The sequence below is a fragment of the Prionailurus viverrinus genome, chromosome A2, assembly GCF_022837055.1.
Source record: "Prionailurus viverrinus isolate Anna chromosome A2, UM_Priviv_1.0, whole genome shotgun sequence".
Classification (NCBI taxonomy): domain Eukaryota; kingdom Metazoa; phylum Chordata; class Mammalia; order Carnivora; family Felidae; genus Prionailurus; species Prionailurus viverrinus.
This window is the reverse complement of record NC_062562.1, coordinates 44,037,336-44,059,469: the sequence shown is the minus strand read 5'-3', so window position 1 is coordinate 44,059,469 and position 22,134 is coordinate 44,037,336. Positions and strand designations below refer to the sequence as shown.

The 22,134-nt window shown below is 37.1% G+C and overlaps 1 protein-coding gene across 5 annotated transcripts in view; it reads right to left on the bottom strand.

Annotated features, from left to right (window-relative positions):
* The window catches only part of CNTN4 (contactin 4), a 907,777-nt gene that overhangs the window by 495,674 nt on the left and 389,969 nt on the right, over nucleotides 1-22,134 (bottom strand). Inside the window, exon 1 of one of the 5 annotated variants that reach the window (XM_047849692.1) lies at nucleotides 20,761-20,857. The exons of the other annotated variants lie outside the window; for them this stretch is intronic. The gene's annotated coding sequence lies outside the window, so the exon portion shown is untranslated. Of the gene's footprint in view, nucleotides 1-20,760; nucleotides 20,858-22,134 lie in introns of those variants that run through there. 5 annotated transcript variants of the gene reach the window in all.

The following is a 22,134-nucleotide window of genomic DNA, read 5'->3' as shown; positions in this document are numbered from 1 at the left end:
CATTTGTATAATTTTAAGTTTGAAAGAAAGATGCAGCTTCTCCCTCCACACATATGCATACTGTATATTTTGAATAGGCAATAATTATAACTAATATCTACTTAGTATTTTCTTTGTACAACACAGTATTATAAGTAATTTCTATGAAACAATATTTATGATGGTAGATGAGTAGATTGATGGAAAAACAGATCAATAGATGGCAATTATAATTCATCGTTCTAAACATTCTAAAGATATGGGTTCATGTTACAATTGGTATTGATGAATCTGGTATCTTGGGTCATGAGGTATCAGATTCCCCAAGAAGTGTCTTACTTTGCTTCAAGCAACCCCCATGACAAATTATTTGAACAATAAACACTTTTCATCAGCTATACACTAGCTTTTTACATTCAGAGAGAAATAGGAGGCAAGAAGGAGATGAACAAACAGATATGGACAGCTATTATTGAATAGCGGCAAAAACAAAGAAACAAACAATAGGGGGGTGGGTGGGAGGATGGTTTAAATAGGTGATGGGGATTAAGGAGTGACTTGGCCTGATGAACACAGGGTGATGTATGGAATTGTTGACTTACTATATTGTATACCTGAAACTAATATAACACTGAATGCCAACTGGGATTAAACTAAAAACTTAAAAAACAAACAAACAAACAAACAAACAAACAAAACAACAGAAAAACTCTAGTGACCATTGGGGAAATGACACACTTAGGTCTCTCACAAATACCAGGATTCTAAATACTCTGTCTCTTTAAATCTTAAGACCTATATCCTGATATTACCCTGTAGATTTCACAGGCACTAGCTTAGATCTACCAGTTCTAGTCTTTATCTTCCGTCCTAATGGATTTACAAATACCTCTGTGACTCAAGCAATTATTTACCTTTGAGACACTATTCTAGTGGTCTATGTGGTCTTGATACCCATACCAAATAGGGTACAGAAATTCACAGTACACAGTTTTCTAAATTTCCTCTTAGAATGTATACATGTAATAGATAATTTTCACCCCCAAATTTAAAATCCACCACATCTTTCCATACGCTATAGTAGCATACAGCACAGGCTCCAGGTGGTGGATAGGATATAATTCTGTTGTGCTCACTTAATATGCACAATAACACCACATGGTAGATACAGTTATTAACTTCTTTTTACACATTAGAAGACTAGGTGCAGAGAGGTTAAGTAAATTTCTCCAGGTCATGTCCAAGCACCAGAACATAGATCTAAAGTATGTAGTAGGATTCTAGACCCAGACTCTTCAACATTATGTTCTATAACACCTACTTGCGTGGTATCAAATATGGCACTTCTGAGACAGAGAAGGAAGAGAGCTATTTTCACCGACCTAGAAAAACTGCTATGCTTTGATATCTTAAAAATACATTCATTTAAAAATCTTCTGGGCTCAAACTCAGTGTACTACTTTGATATGACCTCACCTCAACGGGGTCAAACATTTTTATGATATGTATTTGAGAAAGCTAATTTAATGCTTTCAGCACAGGACATTGATTTTCAAGTCAAGCTCTTTAAAAACAGTGAATTAAATAAAAATTGGTCTTAGCTTATGAAATCAAGTATCACTAATAGTCATTGGGGAAATCCAATAATGATTTTAGCTCTGTGAATCTGAGTCAGCCTAAACCCAATAGGATTAGGCTTAAAAACAGGGATGGAGAAATACATTTAAGTAAACTTTCTACCCAGTTGAACTTTGTAGATCTGAAATTTACCCATTGATCTAGATAGTTTTTAAAAGGCTTCCTGATACATAAATGTCACCTTTGACTTACAAGGTAGTAGAGGTAGGTCTGCACTGCTTCACCATCTCAATCTATCTGAGAACCTTCTGGATAGTTTCCTATGGATAATAAAGTCTCAAGGTCAGGCTGCTGGCACTCAGCTCTTTTGTCTATTGCTTATCCTTGTGACACAGAAAACCAACTTCTTGTTCTTCTTTGTCATTGACAGCACATATAGTGGACTTGCTCAGTGAAGAAGTATTCTAAAACACAGTCTCAGTAAAGTGCAAGATTTCTTCATGCTACCAGGCTGTCAAATAGTTCTATATTAGCCCTTTCTTATGTAGGGGCCCCAGGATGGGCCACGTTAGCAGGAACATCATATCCGTTAAAAGCAATCAAAACTCAGTAGGTACAGGAAAAGCTCTTTACCTCCCCCTCACCTGCCTGCATGTACCAGGAAGAGAGCTATTAAGAGAGATTCCTTTTTACCTAAAAATATATCTATATTATAGGACAAAACTTTGTTTTCTAAATATTTCCTCTCACCTTCTGCTAATGGTCTTTTTCCCCTTTGTATCTCAGGCCCCTACTCTTCTCCTTAGCTCTTGTAAGTTTCATGTTGCCTAAGTATCTCTTGGAATTTCCATATCAGGGTAGATTCCTCATAGGTACCTTACCAAATTTGATATTCTCCTGCTAATCTGTCTAATGTCACTTTGATTCTTAGTCCAGATAGAAGGACCTTGAAGGGAAGAGGGAATTCTTCCTCTCCAACAAAAGTCTGAATACCTTCCTACCAGTGGATGAGAAAAAACAACAAAAACATGAAAATCTACTAATTAATTGAGAAAGGGCAAAGAAAAAGCCTATCATCAAAAAAAGGGGGAGAGAATTCAACACTGGAATTTAGAACTGAGGGGAGTTATCAGGAAAAGACATATAATGGGAAAGGCAGAAATTATTGAATGAGAAAGGAGGAGCTTCAGAAAGAACTTACAATTAAAAGGAGTGGGCTACATATCCAACTGTGAGGGAAGTTATGTCATCAGCAATATTAACAAAGTTGCTCTCCTTTTTGAAGTTCAAGATGGAAAGGCATCTTTGGGCAATTCGCTCTTAGGAAATAACACTAAAAAATTATCTATAGATTGACAGCTACTCTGATTTGAAACAATTCACAAGAAGAGAACCAGATACGACATAGGAAAGATCCAACACTTGTTATCATATAGACATTTAACAAATGAGGCAAGGCTTCGAAAGTTTGCTTTGCTTGCCAAGACAGAATAAGCTGAGATATGAAGATCTCCATCTCCCCAACACGTTTTTTCATTTAAGATATATAAATCTTTAAACACATGTGCACACAATGACCTAGTCCTTTCCCATCAAATTCCAAATATGTTTCTACAAGGAGAAGACAACAAAAGTCAAAGTTTTTTTTTTTTCTCATTTAGTACCAGTCCTAAAGAGTAAAATGGCAGCTCTTAAAATGCATTTCTAAGGTGACAGGACAGGGAGCAAAAAGGAGGACAGTACAACCAATTAAAATTTTAAAGGACATTTAAATAAAAAGTTGAAATAAGACCAAGGCTCTTAGGTCATAGCCCTCAGCTGCACAACATTGCCAAGGGACGTGTAATGACCAGAAAGAAAACCAGAGTTCACATCAACAGTGCATGGCTAAGATCTCTGTCAGGAGTTTCTCAGAGAAAGCACCAATCCCTAGCACACCCACACTGCAGCTAGAAGCAGACTCATTCTAAAAGAATGCCAAAACTGGAACAAATCTTAAAGCAATCCAATGTCTCCATTTTCTGAGAAAGAAATCAAAGTCCAGAACAGTTAATGTCACATGGCCAAGGTCAACAAAGAAAGTCAACAATGGAAAGAGGTCTCAAAACCGGGAATTTTATACAATGATTATACAAACCGATTATAATGAGCTGCCCTGATTTCTAGTATTCTGCCATTTTAGTACCTTCAGAACACTTGTAAGACTATGAATGCCAACTTTTTTTTTCCAGATCAATATATGACCTGCCTTCCCATAGTCCTCTCCCACCCAATGTGCATATTTGCATATTTATGGAGATATTAAAAAAAAACAAATCAGGAGGATACATATATTTTTTCTACCAAAATATAAACAGCTGATGAGGGGCGCCTGGGTGGCGCAGTTGGTTAAGCGTCTGACTTCAGCCAGGTCACGATCTCGCGGTCCGTGAGTTCGAGCCCCGCGTCAGGCTCTGGGCTGATGGCTCGGAGCCTGGAGCCTGCTTCCGATTCTGTGTCTCCCTCTCTCTCTGCCCCTCCCCCGTTCATGCTCTGTCTCTCTCTGTCCCAAAAATAAATAAATGTTGAAAAAAAAAATTAAAAAAAAAACAGCTGATGAATGTAATAAAGATTATGGAGACTCTTGTAGTTACTCTTTTAAAAAGTCAAACAAGGTTTGTTGGGTGATGAATAATTACTCTGATTTCCACTTACATTTTTGTAAATCAAGTTTATTAGAGAATAATACATATATATGTTTAGATTCTCTTCTAGTTACCTATGTATAATATGAGGAGTTTTAAATTGTTGGCTTTACGAAACTCCATGTCTTTTATTAGTCAATTTCTACTTTGAGTACTGTGATTTAAAAATACAGTTGCTAGGAATGACTCCTACTTTTACAGTCTCTTCCAAGTATGAAAATTTTACCCATATAAAGGATTTGTCCTTTCTACTTGCCATAAGACTTAGGAGAAACTATCATACATTCTGCAGAAATACCAGCTTCTTTTAATTCTCCTAACACTAGAAACTGTAAGAACTACTGGCACAGAGTATTCTCAGTGTCTCCAAGAATAAATTTTGAGACAGAACTGAGAAGATGGACAGAAAGGAATGTGGGGAGATGGGATGGGATGGGAGGTGGGTAATTGGAGAAAAATACTCATAGTTCCAGACGGGTAAAATTTGTCAAAGGTGTGGGTGAAGAGTATAAATGAGAAGCTCACAAAAATAACAATATTTTTAATTTCTAGTTCTACTTGATATTCTGTATATATCGTCCATCACCACTAAAAATACAACTAAATGATACTGCTCAACCATTTTCTTCATTACTGAGTTTATCTGTCATATTCAGCTCTGAATAGACATTTCAAACTTTTTTTAAGTTCATTTATTTATTTTGAGAGAGAGAGAGAGGGAGAGAGAGAGAGAAAAAGGGAAGGAGGGCTAAAAAGAGAGGGGCACAGAGGATGTGAAGCGGGCTCTGTGCCAACAGCAGGCAGCCTGATGTGGGACTCGACCTCAGGAAGTGCAAGATCATGACCTAAGCCAAAGTCAGACACTCAACCAACTGAGACACCCAAGTGCCCCATATTTTTAACCCTTCATGAAAGCTGGAGGTCAATATTAATTGTATTACAGATTATACATTTATTAGTAGTAATATTTATTAAGTGGAAGAACTTGGCCTGTATAAAATGAAAAGCAAACAAAACATTAATGACCAGATTCTGGAAAATGTAAACTAATGCATCTTTCTCCTTTGTGTTCAATAACTTTACAACAACATACAATATATAATAAAGCCACGGTGGGGGCACCTGGCTGGCTAAGTTGAAAGAGCATGAAACTCTTGATCAAGTGGTCATGAATTCAAGCCCCACATTGGGTGTAGAGATTACTAAAAAATAAAAATAACAAAAATAATAGACACATGACAATAATTTGTATTTTAAGTAAAATGATTGTTTACTTGACTTTGGAGCATATTAAATAAAGCTGACATCCATATATTTTAAAAATATATACAAATTTTAAAATGTTCATATTCAGTCAGCTGCTTTTATCATATTATCTTTCAACTTTCAGGTCAAGGAAGATAATTTGTGTGCAAGTATCTTATCTTTATATTTTCCCGTTTGAAGCACTAACATGTTTATGTCTTTCCTCTAACCTATTTTCAATTGGAAAAAGAAAAGCAGTCCCCATAGAATACTTGCAAAACAGTGAATACACAGGAGTGGTAATCAAAAGCAATCCAAACAGCTTTCCAAGGTGCACACTGCATGAATAACATCACTATCCCCAGTGCATTGATTCAGCCTCCTCTCTAATAGGGGTTCCCATCTAGGTTCTCATATTCAGTGATACACAGTAAAGATTTAACTCCAATATGGGCATGCCCTATGTTTCCTTATTTCAACTGGCCCTTTTAGGTCAGGGATGAGACAATACAAACTTGATCTATTTTTGCATCTGCAACTTTTGGATTTTACAGAATGGTTGACAAAGCTCATGCACAGTTGCCGATCCTACAATGCAAATATCTTGAGCCTCCAAAGGTTGATCTGAGATTCAAATGGATTTTTTTCCTAAGTGCATACTAAATTATTTCATATATATATATACATATATATATGTATATGTATATATGTATATATATATATATAGAGAGAGAGAGAGAGAGAGAAAGAGAGAGAGAGAGAGAGAGAGAGAGAGAGAGAGAGAGAGAGATAGAACCAGGGAGGGGCAGAGAGACAGGGGGACACAGGAGATGAAGCAGGCTCTGGGCTAATAGCAGAGAGCCTGATGTGGGATCGAACTCATGAACCTTGAGATCAGGACCTGAGCTGAAGTCAGGTGCTTAACCACCTGAGCCACCCAGGCACCTGTAGATATTAAAAAAAAAATTATTTATTTTGGGAATTCAAGCTGGTGCAGCCACTCTGGAAAACAGTATGGAGGTTCCTCAAAAAATTAAAAATAGAACTACCCTACAACCTAGCAATTGCACTACTAGGCATTTATCCATGTGATACAAGTGTGCTGTTTCAAAGGGCACATGCACCCCCACGTTTATAGCAGCACCACCAACAATAGCCAAAGTATGGAAAGAACCCAAATGTCCATCGATGGATGAATGGATAAAGAAGATGTGGTATACACACACACACACACACACACACACACACACACACACACACACAATGGAGTATTACTCGGCAATCAAAAAGAATGAAATCTTGCCATTTGAAACCACATGAATGGAACTGGAGGGTATTATGCTAAGTGAAATTAGTCAGTCAGAGAAAGACAAAAATCATATGACTTCACTCATATTAAGACTTTAAGAGACAAAACAGATGAACATAATGGAAGGGAAACAAAATATAAAAACAGGGAGGGGGACAAAACAGAAGACACTCATAAATATGGAGAACGAACTGAGGGTTACTGGAGAGGTTGTGGGAGGGGGGATGGGCTAAATTAGTAAGGGGCAGTAAGGAATCTACTCCCGAAATCATTTTTGCACTATATGCTAACTAATTTGGATATAAATTTTAAAAAATAAAAAAAATAAATTAAAAAAAAAGAAAACAAAATACAAAAAAAATTATTTTTCTTAGTAATCTCTACACCCAACTTGGGGCTCAAATTCGCAACCCCAAGATCAAGAGTAGCATGCTCTATCGACTAAGCCAGCTGGGAAACCCTTCATAACTATTCTTTATTCAACTTTCATGCATCCTTCTCCTAATAAGTAGAGGGAATACGGGGCGCCTGGGTGCCCAGTCGGTTAAGCGTCCGACTTCAGCCAGGTCATGATCTCGCGGTCCGTGAGTTCGAGCCCCGCGTCAGGCTCTGGGCTGATGGCTCAGAGCCTGGAGCCTGTTTCCGATTCTGTGTCTCCCTCTCTCTCTGCCCCTCCCCCGTTCATGCTCTGTCTCTCTCTGTCCCAAAAATAAATAAACGTTGAAGTAGAGGGAATACATTCTTTGTTTTTATTTTTTGTAGACAATTTAACTTACTGTTTGTTATTCAAATCTTTAATCCTTGTATGGTGTGCCACTAGAGTTTGGAAAGAGGGACTAAACATTTAGGAAATATTTATCTTCTAGAGACTAAAAAATTAGAAACATTATATAGATTAGTCAAATATTCACTGGGAAGCATTTTTTATAGCTTTTTACAAATTCCTTTTTTAAAAAAAAATCCACTGTTTTTCAGGATTGGTGAAATTTAAAAATATACTGGTTAAAAATTGTCAGTTCAGACCCATTAATGCCATTCCTAGGTATATGTCCACACAAACACTGTACATGAATGTTCATATGGGCATTACTTATAACAGCCAAAAAAAAAAGTTTAAAGCACTTCAATGCCAATTATCAGAGCAATGGATAAATCAATGTGGCATATACATACAATGGAATATTATTTGGCAATAAAAAATAATGAAGTACTGATACATACTTGAAATATATATAAACATGGATAAACCCTGAAAACATGATGCTGAGTGAAAGGGGGCAGTTCACCTATGAGATCATATATAAAACAATTCCATTTATATGAAATATTCAGGAGAAGTAAGTCCTCAGAGATAAAAGGTAGATGAGTGTTTTTCTATGGTTGGTGGAAGGTTTAGGAGAAAACAGAAGGGGCTGCTAATAGGTACCAGGTTTCTTTTGAAAATGATGTATATAATCCAAAATTGTTTGTGGTAATGGATGCACAACTCTGAATATACTGAAAACACTGAAAGATTCATAAAATGTGTTAATTATATTAAGAATAAATAGTTCAAAAAAGCTCTTTAATAAATGTTTGAGAATTTTTCTTTTTTTTTTTTTAATTTTCACAATGTTTTCAACAATGCCCCAAACTCATAGTGGGTACTGTGGCACTGTGACAGAAATCTTTCAAAATGAGGAAATATATGTTAATGGATATTTATTTATAAAATAAGGATTGTTTTGATGAAAATTAAAGAAGGCAGGCATTCATCCTGATTTCTAAGTACCCAGATGACAATCTAAATATCCACATATTTTCTAAGGATTCTGGGTAAAATAAAGCTAAAGAAATATACACTGTTCATGATAAATGCACCTCTTAGACAGAATTTCTGTGCTGTTGTTTACTTACTCTCTGTTCCCTTCCTGACTCTTCCTACTGACTCTGGATTTTATTATAGGGGGTGGCTTTCTGTAAGTTCAAAGCCAAGGTCGTGTCCTTTCAGCTCAAATCCAGACTTGAGGCATAAATCTTTCAGAAAAGATCCTTCCACACTTGCATCACAAAGACTCTGACATGTGTCACAATGAAGCAACTTTCATTAAGTTACAGCAATAAATGTACTTTCATTTCAGAGTCACACGGACTCTGAAAAATTGCTCTATCTTTCCCCATTCCCATGACAGCTGTCAACATGTCACAAATGGAGAAAAGTTTAAAAAAGAAAGGACTTTCACGTCCCCAACAGTTGTCACGACTAGCAGCAACATAATATGCAATGCTACCAAGGGGAAATAAACACTGTATAGGAAACTAGAGCATGCATATATTAGAAAAGCCACATTTCACTTTCATAAACTACAAGATAAAAGATAAACAAAAAAACAATAGTATCATTCATAATACTTCAGAATGTTCCATATGGAGCTTATCTATCCTATCTCTAGTGTAAATCTCAATTCCTCTAATTCTGGAAAAAACATTTATCCTAATTTCAACATTAAAAGTTTTTTACTTCACATGTCTTTATATAACTAACCACAAGAGTCGGGTGTCAGGGAAAGATCTACCAGATCAATTTAGGACAGAAGACTAAAGACTGAAGGCATAAAGCAGTGAAAATATAAAATCAGACACCAACTTTTAACTTGACAGGCTGATAGAATTGTTGATCTAGTTTATTTCCTTTTCAGATTTCAAATAACAATACAGTGAGAATAAGTTTTTGAAAAAAGATACCCAAGAAAGAATTCCTTATAAAATTCAATGTGTGAAGAAGGAATTCAAAGTGGTCTTTACTCTTATTTCTCCAATGTGATTCAGATCCCCAACATGAACATCATCTTAGCGCTAATTATAAATACAGTCTCTGTATTTATACAGAGGCTTGTGACAAGCCTCACTACTGTCCTACTGAATCAGAATCTGTTAGTATTTCAGAAGCACTGTTGAGCATTTTCCCACCAGTGACATTATTTACTATTTGAACTCTTGGACACTGAAATAATATATTTCTTATTACCAATATCTATTAAGTAACATTAACACAAGAAAAGAAATGTAATATAACAAAATACATGTTGTATTACTAAATTAATTAAAATTTCAACACATCAGATTTCTCCTGTGAGAGCTTTGCTAAAGCCTTCATATTGATGTCAGGTTAAGAGGTATTCTAAATCAATGGATATTTAAGACTGCATCATTTGTTAGCATCTCTGTGGAAAATGCATCAACCTTGTTAATACTGAATACAAATCTTTAACATTAAAATAGTATATCAATTTAATGCTGAGGCATGCTGGAACTCTGCACAAGAAGGTGATGTTGCTACAAACTGATGGTTACCACAGGAGTGGTGAGTAAGGGGATGGGTGAAATAGGTGAAGGGGCTTAAGAGTACACTTATCATGATAAGCACAAAGTAATGTATAGGATTATTGAATCACTAGAGTGTAGAGCTGAAAATAAATAGTAACACTGTATATTAACTATAATGGGATTCTTTTAAAAACAAGGAAAACATTAAACATGTAATAATTAAGAAAAAAAGAAAGTTATTTCTAGACTATGAAAAGGCCAAGAGCTTCTCTTGTGATGGTAGGCAAGGTGATGCATTTTGAACTAGCCAATATATATAATAGCTGCTTTGGCAAACCAAACGCTTACCAAATCCAGTTATGTCAACAGATGATTTGCCTGCCCACTAATGGTGAAGTAAACCTTTGAGTGCTCTGTGGTTAATTGAGGGAATGAAGCCGGAAAGCCATGGAGTCTGAAGGCTCTGAACATTAACAATCATCCCTCCCATTACTTCCTGGGAGGGGATCAGGACCACTTCACCAAACCTCAGAACCAAACTCTCTGCAGTACGAAGCACTACCACTTTTATGCCTCTGAAAAAAATGACATCAGACACCCACCCAATTAATCACCTCACAGTTCTCAGACCTAAGAAATCAGAAAAAAAAAAAAAGGCAAAACTGTCATCTACTCAGTAAATACCTCTAATTGGCTACTTCAGAACTCAGGTAAGCTCCTGTGTAGCCCAAAGGGAAGTTAGAAGGGAGAGAAAAGTCAATAGCCTTTGGGAAAAAAATTACAAGGCAGACAGACACTATAATTTTAGTACCAATTTTCTTTTTACACATTGAAATGAAAGAGTGTACTAAGAGCCCCTTGGCACTTGGTTGCCCTAATATTTACTTCCAAATTATTATCTTTAATACTAACAGCACTTTGCAGTTATAAAATACCTTGTTCCAAAAAGCTCAAAATGCTTCCCCACATATGAATTCAACTCTACTTGAGAACACATCCAAGGGAAGGACAGTTATACCCCTATCTAGGTGTTATCAACAGGTTTATAAATAGGTTTCAAATTAGCTTGTTCAACTCAATCTTTTAGGCAAGTGGAAAGGAAAACATCTGTGAATGACCTGTTGGGTAGACAGAGGTCCAATTTTTTTCAGAGAAGCGAAAAGAAGGGGAGGGCTGCCGTGCTAAACCGGTGGTTTAATCACAAAAACCTAGTCACGAGCAAACAAGCAAACAAACAAAAAATTGGTTGTTTTAGGCCAAGATAATTCTGGGTCCACAAAAATATCTGGAAAATTGTTTTGTTCATCTCCTTTATATGGTCTATATAGGATCAACTTAAAGAACACATGACTTTTAGCTGGAGACAAGAGCCACTGGAGCTAAAGGAAGCAGTGGAGATGGAAAGATAGCAGAGCTGCTCTATACCCCAGGGTGGCCGACAGAACATGCCCTTCCCTCTTCTTCACCGATATATGCCCAATTACAATGCATTTAGTTTGATAAAGGCAAAATTTTTTTGGTTGTTTTGTTTACTGCTGTATCTCTACACCCTAGAAGAAGGTTAGATAAATGGTTGACATTTAATATGTAATTTCTAAGTGAATGAATGGATATAGGCCAGCATTCGTGAAGGTGGACCCAATCTGGTAATGCTGTTTGCTGCACAGGTCTCCAAGGAAAATGCCTATGCCTATGCATCACAGCATGTACTCCTTGCTCCTTTACTAATACAACTTCTAAAGTACCTTCTGTGAAACTAAATAGCATATAGGCTGTGTCTTGAAGTCAAAACAACCAGAAATGAGACCATCTTCTTTTTGTCCCTCAAATGTAATGAAAACATCAGCAGATTTCCCCGTGTCTGATTAGATACATGCTCAGCCAGACTCTATAGAAAAGTTAAATTTAATTAAAAAAAAAAGGGGGTGCCTGGGTTCCTCAGTTGGTTAAGCATCTGACTCTTAGTTTTGACTCAGGTTAAGATCTCACGGTTCGTGAGTTCGAGCCCTGTGTCAGGCTCTGCCCTGGAGGTGTGGGGCCTGGGATTTTCTCTTTCTCCTGCTCTCTCTGCCCCTCCCCCACTCTCTCTCAAAATAAATAAATAACCTTAAAAAATGAAAAGAAATAATCAACTTATTCCTTCTAAAGCAGTATAAATTGTGCGGTAATGTTAGTGCCCAATTCAAATAAAAATACTACAAGTTAATTAAACCAAAAACTGTAATTGTAGTATACTAAACCAAATTACTCAGGTATAGCAAAATGTATTTATATATTGAATTCTGTGTGATTTACTCATCGTTTTACCTGTAAAACAGGAGTTCTTTTTTTTTTTTTTTCAATGTTTATTTATTTTTGAGAGAGAAGCAAAGCACAAGCCAAAGCAGGCTCCAGGCTCTGAGCTGTCAGCATACAGCTGGACACGGGGCTCGAACCCACGGACTGTGAGAACATGACTTGAGCCGAAGGTGGACACTTAACCGACTGAGCCACCGAGGCACCCCAAAGAGGAGTTCTTAAATCCGACCCCTACTAATGGACAGTTCATGAGGATTTGTAAAGTTTAAAACAAGCTTTCCAGAAATGTCAATGTGCTTTGCTCCATTCTCCCCTTAAGTTCCTCCCTACAAGTACACACATATATTGCCAAATGCACTTTTCATCTTTTAGGTAGACTACATGCCACCTCATGTTGTAAAAGCCTATGTTTTCTCCCCCATTAGTGAGTAGTCTTTCAAATGGCTTATAATAAAGTATGTAAACTGGACAGATATGGGTGTGATATATGTTTGGCTTCAAACGTTTCAAAAATAAGTAGTAATATTTAAAATTTGTGACATGTGGCAACACTGGGCCCACGATCCTAAATAATGATAGCATTTAGGAGAGACACTTAGGTGCTATTCTGAAATGACCTGGTGGATTCCCTGTCTTCTGACACCTGGTCTACTCCACTCATTCATGTTTTCTATCTGGCTTCTACAGGCCTTTACTTTTGGATTCTCTGGCTCTCAGAGTTCTAACATTGTTGAATGTGCATAAAATCTTAAGAATAACTCAAGAGTGAATCTCTTATCAGGGAAAGAGCACCATATGGGGCTCTGGAAACACTAGGATCCATTCCTAGTCATACTACTAGACAGCCATTCTATCTTGAGCAAGCCTCCAAGACCAGTAGAATAGAGTCAGTTGAGACAATCTGTAGATAACTTCCAGACCAGGAATTCCATGCTTTCATGTCCCTGTCTCCTTGGTTTGCTAGGCTGGCCATTCTCGAGCACACAGGAAATAACCTACAGTACTGTTACTTGCATGAGACAAGTCCTGCTACATTCAAGAATGACTTCTAAAACTGCTTATCAAAAAAAAAGTTAATACCTCGGCCTTGTCCTAAGCAACTGTATTTGTAAAATAATGTATTTTATTTACTAGTTACATAGTTTGTACTTAAAGTCATCACATATTCCACAAGAAGTATTTGTTGCACACTTTGGGAAAAACTCCCAAGTGAACTCTAAAGTTTATTAAAACAGTTACTTTAGAGCAATTGTCAGAGCCTTCACCAGACTTTCAAACATGTTCCTGTCTCTACCTGACAGATTACTTTGAGATTGAAAACTGCTATGTACAAACTCAAAAACGTTACTCAGGTGAAATATTTTACTCCATCACTTTACACAAACATCCTGAATATTATTCACATGATATTAAAATGACTTGGAAAAAACACCACTATAACCAATGTTATCATTCAACCATGGTTCTTGATGAACATAAAGATTTGCAAAGATTTTAGCTTAGGTGTACACACACACACACACACACACACACACACACACCAGTTAGCCTGAAAAACTGTTTTTCTCTTAATAATTTCAGTAAGATGTTTTAAAAGTAAAGTCATTTTTAAAGTTTCACATCTCTTAAATTTACTCACATGCTGCAAAAGGTACTTACAGCAAGAAATATAATACTACAATAGAGGTTAACAACAGCAATCAACTGAATACCCTTGTGGATTCCTGCAGGGAGAGGTAGAGGGTGAACTCAAGGGAAGAAAAGCGTCAGTCTAAATTTGCTACTAAATTTGAGCACACAGCCAGACAGCTGGATAGGAGGAAGAGACACACACCTTAAATTATCAGATTCACACTTAACACACACATCATAAAGACGCGAGAGACCATGTTTGAACACAAAATTTGTTCTTTTCTGGGAGATAGTGGTTGTTTCCCCCTCTGGCATCAAACATGATGCCTATGTGTGAGCAACTCTCCCAGTCTGAAAGGTGCACAAATGCACTGAATTCTAAGCAGCTTGGAAGTAAAGTTCTTCCAAATGACCATGGGAAATAAGTGACATGACTCACTTAGAGGGTCATGTCCAGTAGATAAGGGTATTTACCTGAATGTTGGGGAAACCTAAACATTTTACTTTCAATATGATGCTCAGTTGAAGAAAAGTGAAGTCGAATAATTTCAAGAAGTCATTCATTACTGTGGAGTAGTACACCCTACATTTACATTTATCTCCTGAGCCACCAAACGGATTTAACAAAACCAACCTTCTGGGATTCAGGCATCTACTGCATGTCCTGAGATGTTTGGGGTAACACAAATAAATGGTGTGTAAGCGCATTTTGGGAGGGGGAGATCATAAACACAGACATTGGGAGAAGGATCAAGGAAATTCACTAGCAAGTATACCAACAGCTACACAATTTGTATACACTTGTGTGCCAACATCTACCATACTAAACAGAATATCCATATATAGTCCTCCAAAAATCTTCATTAAACTAAGACAGTCCTCTGGTATCATAATACCCACTTCATTTAAGATCATTATATTTTTAAATCTTGCTGTGCCGGTACATTAAAAGCTAAGAGCATTCCTTCTTCCCTCTATCTCTTCATTGATTTAAATTTCTTAAACATCTGCACAGTAACGTAACAATATTTATGCCAACTATCTTGAAATTAGACGCAGTGTCCTTAAACTTGGTAGGTTTCACTCACTTGTAGCATTTTCCTTTATAGGAAAGCCAGGTCTCTTTCAACTATAATACGCTCATTCCTCTATTTCCCTATTTACATTTTTTTCCCAGAGAACTCAAATTCCTATCCCTTGATATAGGGTTTCCTTCTGGCAAGACTTAAATCTGTCTCCTTTAGTCCCCTTTGCCAACTGCCTGGCACAGGCAGCATCTCTAAATTCTGTCATATCCTCAGAATCTGTAGCTGTGCATTTTATATCTAACCATAGAAATACTTTATTCCTTTGCAGTTCTTTCTGAATAGCTCCTCTCTGTATTAAATCATCCTGTTCCTTCCTTGAAACAACAGAGAAATTTCACGCTAATATGCAGAAGGACTCTTATTCCTACTCTGGAAGATAGGTGAAGACATGTGAAACCATGTACAAAACCCAGAGCCATGTCTAAATCCGATTTATAACTCTACCTTTTTAACTACACAATAAAACAGTCTGATAAACCACTGGAGCTATTAACTAAGTGATATTGAATTGAACATCTCAAGTCATCAGAAGCTCTGGTTTAAAAACCAAAAGCAGTGCCCCTGGAGCCGCCTGGTAACTTTATATTCAAGTGTTTGAAAGCCACAAATTATCAAACGTATCTGTCGCCCTTAAATTTTTTGCATAGAAATAGCCCATAAGTACAAATCATTTTGGTCATGGAAGGATGCACGACTATAAAACAGAGGAATTGTTTCACATTACTAATTCTACTTACCACAAGGCCTGCTGCCTCAAAAGCCAGGATATCTACCCAATATTAAGAGATTTGGAAAATTAATTTTATACTCTGCATGGATCACATCAAACACAGTCTACAAGTTCAATAAGGAGCAACATTAATATTCAAACTCGAGAATAGAAAGCCACATATACCAGGATTTCCTAATGGTAAAATTTGAGAGAAAAAATGATATTCCAAGTTACATTTAAAAGCTGTCATAACACTACTCTTTTCTGGAATAAGAAGTGGAGCCAATCCAAGCTATTACTGTCATTAAATGGGCACTTACCATCCATCTTCAAGTACACTACTTGTTAAAAATATATATAAATATTGTCCACTGTTAAGAAGAATATTAGTCTGTAATTATTTTGTGCCACTCAGCTATCCATCTAATGTGTATTTTTAGTTCATTGTACAGTGAAATAGTGAAAAAAAACCCAAAAAAATACTGCCATCCTTGAAGCTAAATTAATTTCTGAATTGATATTTGTAGTACTTCTCATATTTGTAGTAACGATCCACAAAGGAAATTTATTCACAATTTGGTTTGAGCACATCAAGAAGCCCCAGGATCATTAGTGGCAAGTTTAGTAACTTCACAGATTGTTGTTTTTAACTGGGAGTCTTACCAGCAATAAACAGTCTGAGTTTACAGAAAAAAGTATCAACAAGAAAATTTTGCATGAATTTTTTTTTTACCTGACTTAAATTCCACAAAGTTGCTCACTTGATTATGTTTCTCAGTTATATACAGTTGTTCCTTAAACAACATGGGTTTGAACTGCATGGGTCCCCTTATATGTGTTTTTATTATTTTTTTTTATAAATACAGTATAGTACTGTAAATGTATTTTCTCTTCCTTATGATTTTCTTAACAACTATTATTTTCTCTAGCTTACTTTATTGTAAGAATACAGTATATAATACCTGTAAAATAAAATATGTGTTAATGAAATGTTGATGTATCAATAAGGCTTCTGGTCAACAGCAGACAATTAGTTAAGTTTCGGGGGAGTCAAAAGTTATATGTGGATTTTTGACTATGCAGGAGGAGGTCAGAGCCCCTAACACTTGGGTTGTTCAAGGGTCAACTCTATTTATTAATGAAATCATTTATGGCTTTTCTTTTCCATGTTGTTAAACAAGACTGTCATTTCTTGGGGAAAAATTAAATCCTTCAGTTCAAATTTTCCTTTTTTTTTAAAATCAAGCTCTTTAGTATCCTGCTACATGAAAGTGTACATTCAATTGTGAAAATTTTGTTTTATTTCTAAATTAAACGTTGTTAGCTTAACACATTTGGATAAATCCTGTTTTATCAACCTCAATTTGGAATATAAGATAAATTATTCTCTTACTTTAAAAGTTAATATGGGCAATCCATACACCCAAAGATACACATCCATAACTTTCAGGTCCTGTCTGTATACACATGCCTACGAGTAAGTAATTGTTAATACACAGCAGAGCAGGACACCATTACACACCTTATACCTCGATGATCTCTCATAAGAGTAGATGGCAAACAGATTAGTCACAAGAACAGACATTCCCAGCTTTGTTTCTGTTTGATTTTAGAACAACTCGCTAATAAAAAAACAGGGAGAAGGGAACTAGGACAGAGTGGAAAGGGAAGGAGTAGGGATAGTGTGAAAGAAGAAATAAGGAAGGAAGAAAGGAAGGGAATAAGGACAGGAGAAGAGGGAAAGTTAAGAAAGAAAGGAAAGAATCCCAGTAACATTTTGCTTCAGATGACAATTACATCACATTTCACTCAGTCCCTGGGCAATTTGAAGGGCTTTCCAGGAGTGAGGGAGAGATTAGAATGAAGTGTCATGAGATCATAGACTTTCGTAACCCCGAAAGTCATCTTAAAAATCAGACCTCATTTGGGGTGCCTGGGTGGTTCAGATGGCTGAGCGTCTGACTTCAGCTCAGGTCCGGATCTCAGGTTCACGAGTTTGAGCCCTGTGTCGGGCTCTGTGCTAACAGTTCAGAGAGCCTAAAGCCTGCTTTGGATTCTTTTCTTCCTCTCTCTGTGCCCCTCCCCTGCTCGTACTCTGCCTTTTTCTCACTCTCTCTTTCTCTCTCTCTCAAAAATAAATAAAACATTAAATAAATAAATAATAAATCAAACCTCATCTTACAGGGGGAATACTGAGGCACAGAGAGGTAAAGTGGCTTATTAGAGCTTGCACAGCAATTTGAAAAAGCTTAACTCAAGCTTCAACTGTTATTACTGATAATCCATTGAGTGGATACTTTGACAATGCATAGTAGTCAAGGCTTATTAACATTTAAAATCAGTCAAAATTTTCAGGGTTATTAAATTCAGTTTTTGTTCCATCATATTCACTTTGAAGTTATTGTAGAGGGAGTTTACAGAGGTCTCTTCCGCATCTCACATTTTCTGATCCACCCTGTCAAGGAAGGCTGGAGTGCAGTTTGTGTGCAAACAGGACATGCTTACAAGTGTGCTGAGGATGTTGTGAAGTTCTCTTTGCGCTTAGCCCTGCACCTCTGGGCACAGACAAAACATTTGCCAAGGGCCCAAAGCACACCCTGCCAAGGGCTTTACTCTCTACTGATGTGTCTCTTGTCAGGATTCCTTCCACTTTGTTCAACATCAGCACCTTCTCGATGATGAGGGGTTACCGTAGTCAGAAGAGCATAGAAACCACCTACCAGGGTGATGAGTAGATTTGCACGCACGCAAACACATACAGAGACATAAGACTTTTTTCCCTTTATTATCTTTTATAACACTTTACATTTATTTTGAAGACCAAATAAATAACCATGGCTTTAAAATCACCTCTTACAAGGTATATGTGACATCCATCTGGCTTCTCCATCTGTCAAGTGACCAGACCCTAAACTACCCCTGGAGCATCCAATCCCTTTTCTACAGATTAAGCACAACTGCAGAGAGAGTGTCCTAATTTTTAGAAAATAATCAAAATGTTCCTAAAGTAAGAGGAGCACACTATAAATCTTGCAAATACCTCTTACAGCTTTGTAGTGACCAGCCATAAAAATGTTTATCATAGGAGGTGAAATTTCTAAATGTCTGAATGGAAAATAAAAAATCAAACTTAAACTACTTCAGTAAAATACTCCTGTAAAAAGGGGAAAAATTCCTACTATCTAAAAAAAAAATAGAATTCAAGACTACTGTCTCTTATCATTTTAAACAAGTTAACATCTCTGCAAGACCATATACTTGTACTAGTTAGAAAACACCAACATTTTTATTTTTCCAAATATAGCTGAAGCTTCCTCAGGAACCATCGCTTAAACGTCAGCTTGGTTTTGGAAGAAGACATGAAGCCATTCTTTTGTTTAGGGGAAACATGACCATCAAAACTACTTGCCTTCATTTCAGATTTCAGTGTTTGAACATCCTTAAACACACTTGCTTTTTTCCAGAAACAGACTTCTCTGCAAGGACAGTCCTGGGATTGTTCACTACCCAGAGGTAACAAAGCCATTCTGCTTTTGCTCCATCTGGCCAGATGTTAAGCGTTCTCTATTAGCTTGTTACTTTTTCCCTCCAAACCTCAAGCCCTGAAAATGTCTGACCTCACATAGACAACAATCTATTTTGCGTCTTCTCTCTCTTGCATTGTTCCTTTCAACTAAGTCTAATGAGAACATACTCTGTCCCCACCAGTGAGACACTTTTATACTTCACAGCCTGTGGTTTTCCTGCTTTGGGACCTACTGCCTATTCATGAAAATTGTATTTTCACTCTGGAAATTATGGGATCCTCTATCTCGATGGTCTCAAGCTCATTGAGGGCACTCTGATTCCCCTTTTCAACTATGAATGATTTCAAGTTCATTTTGGTCCACCTCAGCTCTGGCTATTGGTTCAAACTGTTCAAGCCTCTTATATTCAAATTCTATTCTTACAACAGCTCAATTGTTCTATGTTCAATCCAGGAAGAAAAGTGTGATTTATATTTAGGTTAGGGAAACCTGGAAAAAAAATAACCACATATCCCTTTCCATAGTGATAACAATCTTTAATTTCACTAAGCCATTGATCATTTGAGAGACACCATGCAAACATTATCAACAATATTAATTTCTAATATAATTTTTTATGATCAATTCATCTTGCATGGATAACAAGTATTAATTTGATAGACTGCATTGGGAGACACATGAAACATAAATGAACTGAGATTTGAAATGATATTTTTTGGCTTTTTTTAAATTAACATTACTTCACAAAAAGTGGCACATTCAAACACAAAATAGAGCTAAGAAATAGACTCTTATTTTGAAACACAGACTTTAAGCATGAAAAAGGAGATGTAGAGTTTATATCTGCAAATATTCCTAATACTTACTCCCACCCCCCCTCACCCCTGGCAAAGTTTCTAAACCGCATGCAACTGAAAAACAAGAGAAACTTTCCTGTTTCTGCCTTTCTTAGTGGCAGCAGAGAGCCACAAAATAACCTCTTAAACAAATTCTGCAAATACTGACACATGCTTCTTCGATACAGAAGTGCACGTAAGATGATCTCTTTACATACACATTACTTTTACTTACATTTTTCTTGCAATGGCCAGAGATACAGAAGATAAATATATGCTCTAACCATCCTGAGCACAAAAGACAATGTGCCCATGCTTCCAAATTAAAAACAAAACCAATAATTTTTAACTTCTATAAAAGCATTCTGAAAGGTCTCTTTATTTTCCTGTATGAATCAATTATAAAAGAGATCTGACAGAAACAGCAAGCTCTAAACAGATGACACTCTGTCTCACCAGCTTGTTTCAACAAAGAGCGAAGCAACACCAAATCAAATGCAGCTTGCAAAGTCACATTCCCATGGAGCTTTAGGGAGAAAGAGGGGGGAAGAAAACCTGGTACTTACAGACTGTAAAGTAAAATGTCCCAGTTTCGCTTTACATGTTACAGCAAATCAAACAGAGATTTCAGCTCTCAGCAAGTCCCTGCTTCCACTACACTGATCATCCACGCAGAACAGGCCCTTATGGATTGCTTAGGCAGCTGGGAGATAATGGGACCATATTCTCAGCTGGGACTAGAGATGCTGAACTGCTCTCTGCTGCGTGCTGCATGGCTCTCAGCCAGCATTAATCAAGGAGGACCCAGCTTCGTGGCTGTGTTCCCCAAAGGATCGACATAATTAGCGCATGAATCAAAGACGCACACTGGGAGAATCACACACATCTCTAACTGGCTCTGCTCACATTGAACCTGATTAGGAAATCAAGTTGGTTCCCGGATCAAATGTGTTCAACCTTTCAAAAACAGAGACACTCACACAGCTGTTTATAGATTTCAAGGGAGGGGTAGAGATTACGGTTTCCTTCCCAATGGGCAATTTATGTAATTCCTCAACTACAGAACATAATTACACTGGTTGTTCAGTACATATGGTGGATTTGCCCTGTGATTTGGCTTGTCTGTTAGGGTTTTTTGCTGCTCTCAGGAAGGTTACAGGCTGCAGTCTCATTTCCCCTAAGGATTTTATGAGACATACATTTGTATATTTTTTGCAGGTCTAGACGTTGGAGAGACTAGTTGGACGAAAGCTGGTCTCTGGGGGGCATTTTATATCCCCAAAGATATGCTTCTCCTTGAGTACTGGAAGTCCAGTGCATTCAAAGCAGAGGGTTTGGCACAGTATTTGGGACCCCAAGTATGGCAAAAGTAACTGTAATGTTGATTGTGCTTACATAACTGAAAAAATGTTCTTCACTACCTATCCACGTGGTGATGCAGACAAGAAGTGCAAAGTTGTAGCCTGTGGACAGGCTTGGTTTGGCAAAACAGAGATTTTAGTATTTGAATGAGAACATTTTTAAACAGAACATTTTACCAAATGGTGCCACCCCACTTTTGCTCATATGCTACCCACTAGCCCCTGAAGACATTTGTTTATTTAAGTTTGACTTCAGTAGAGCAAATCTGAGTCAGGGATGTAAAACACGTGAGAGAAAGGAGACTCCTCTCTTGTGTCACTCATTGAAAGGCAGTGATCAAGGCACCCATGCGGTAATTTAAAGTTCTACACCCACATAGCAGCTAGTAGTAAGTCTATGTGATAAAGGGACAAGGGGAATTTAAGGAATCAGAAATCTCAAGTTCTAATCCTCACCTTGCTATAAAAATCAGGTGTTCTACAGTATGGCATTTTTCCTTTCTGAGCCCTAGTGTTCTTATGTGTATAACAGGGCCTTGGTCCAGACTTCTGAGGGCTCTCACAGACACGACATTCTAC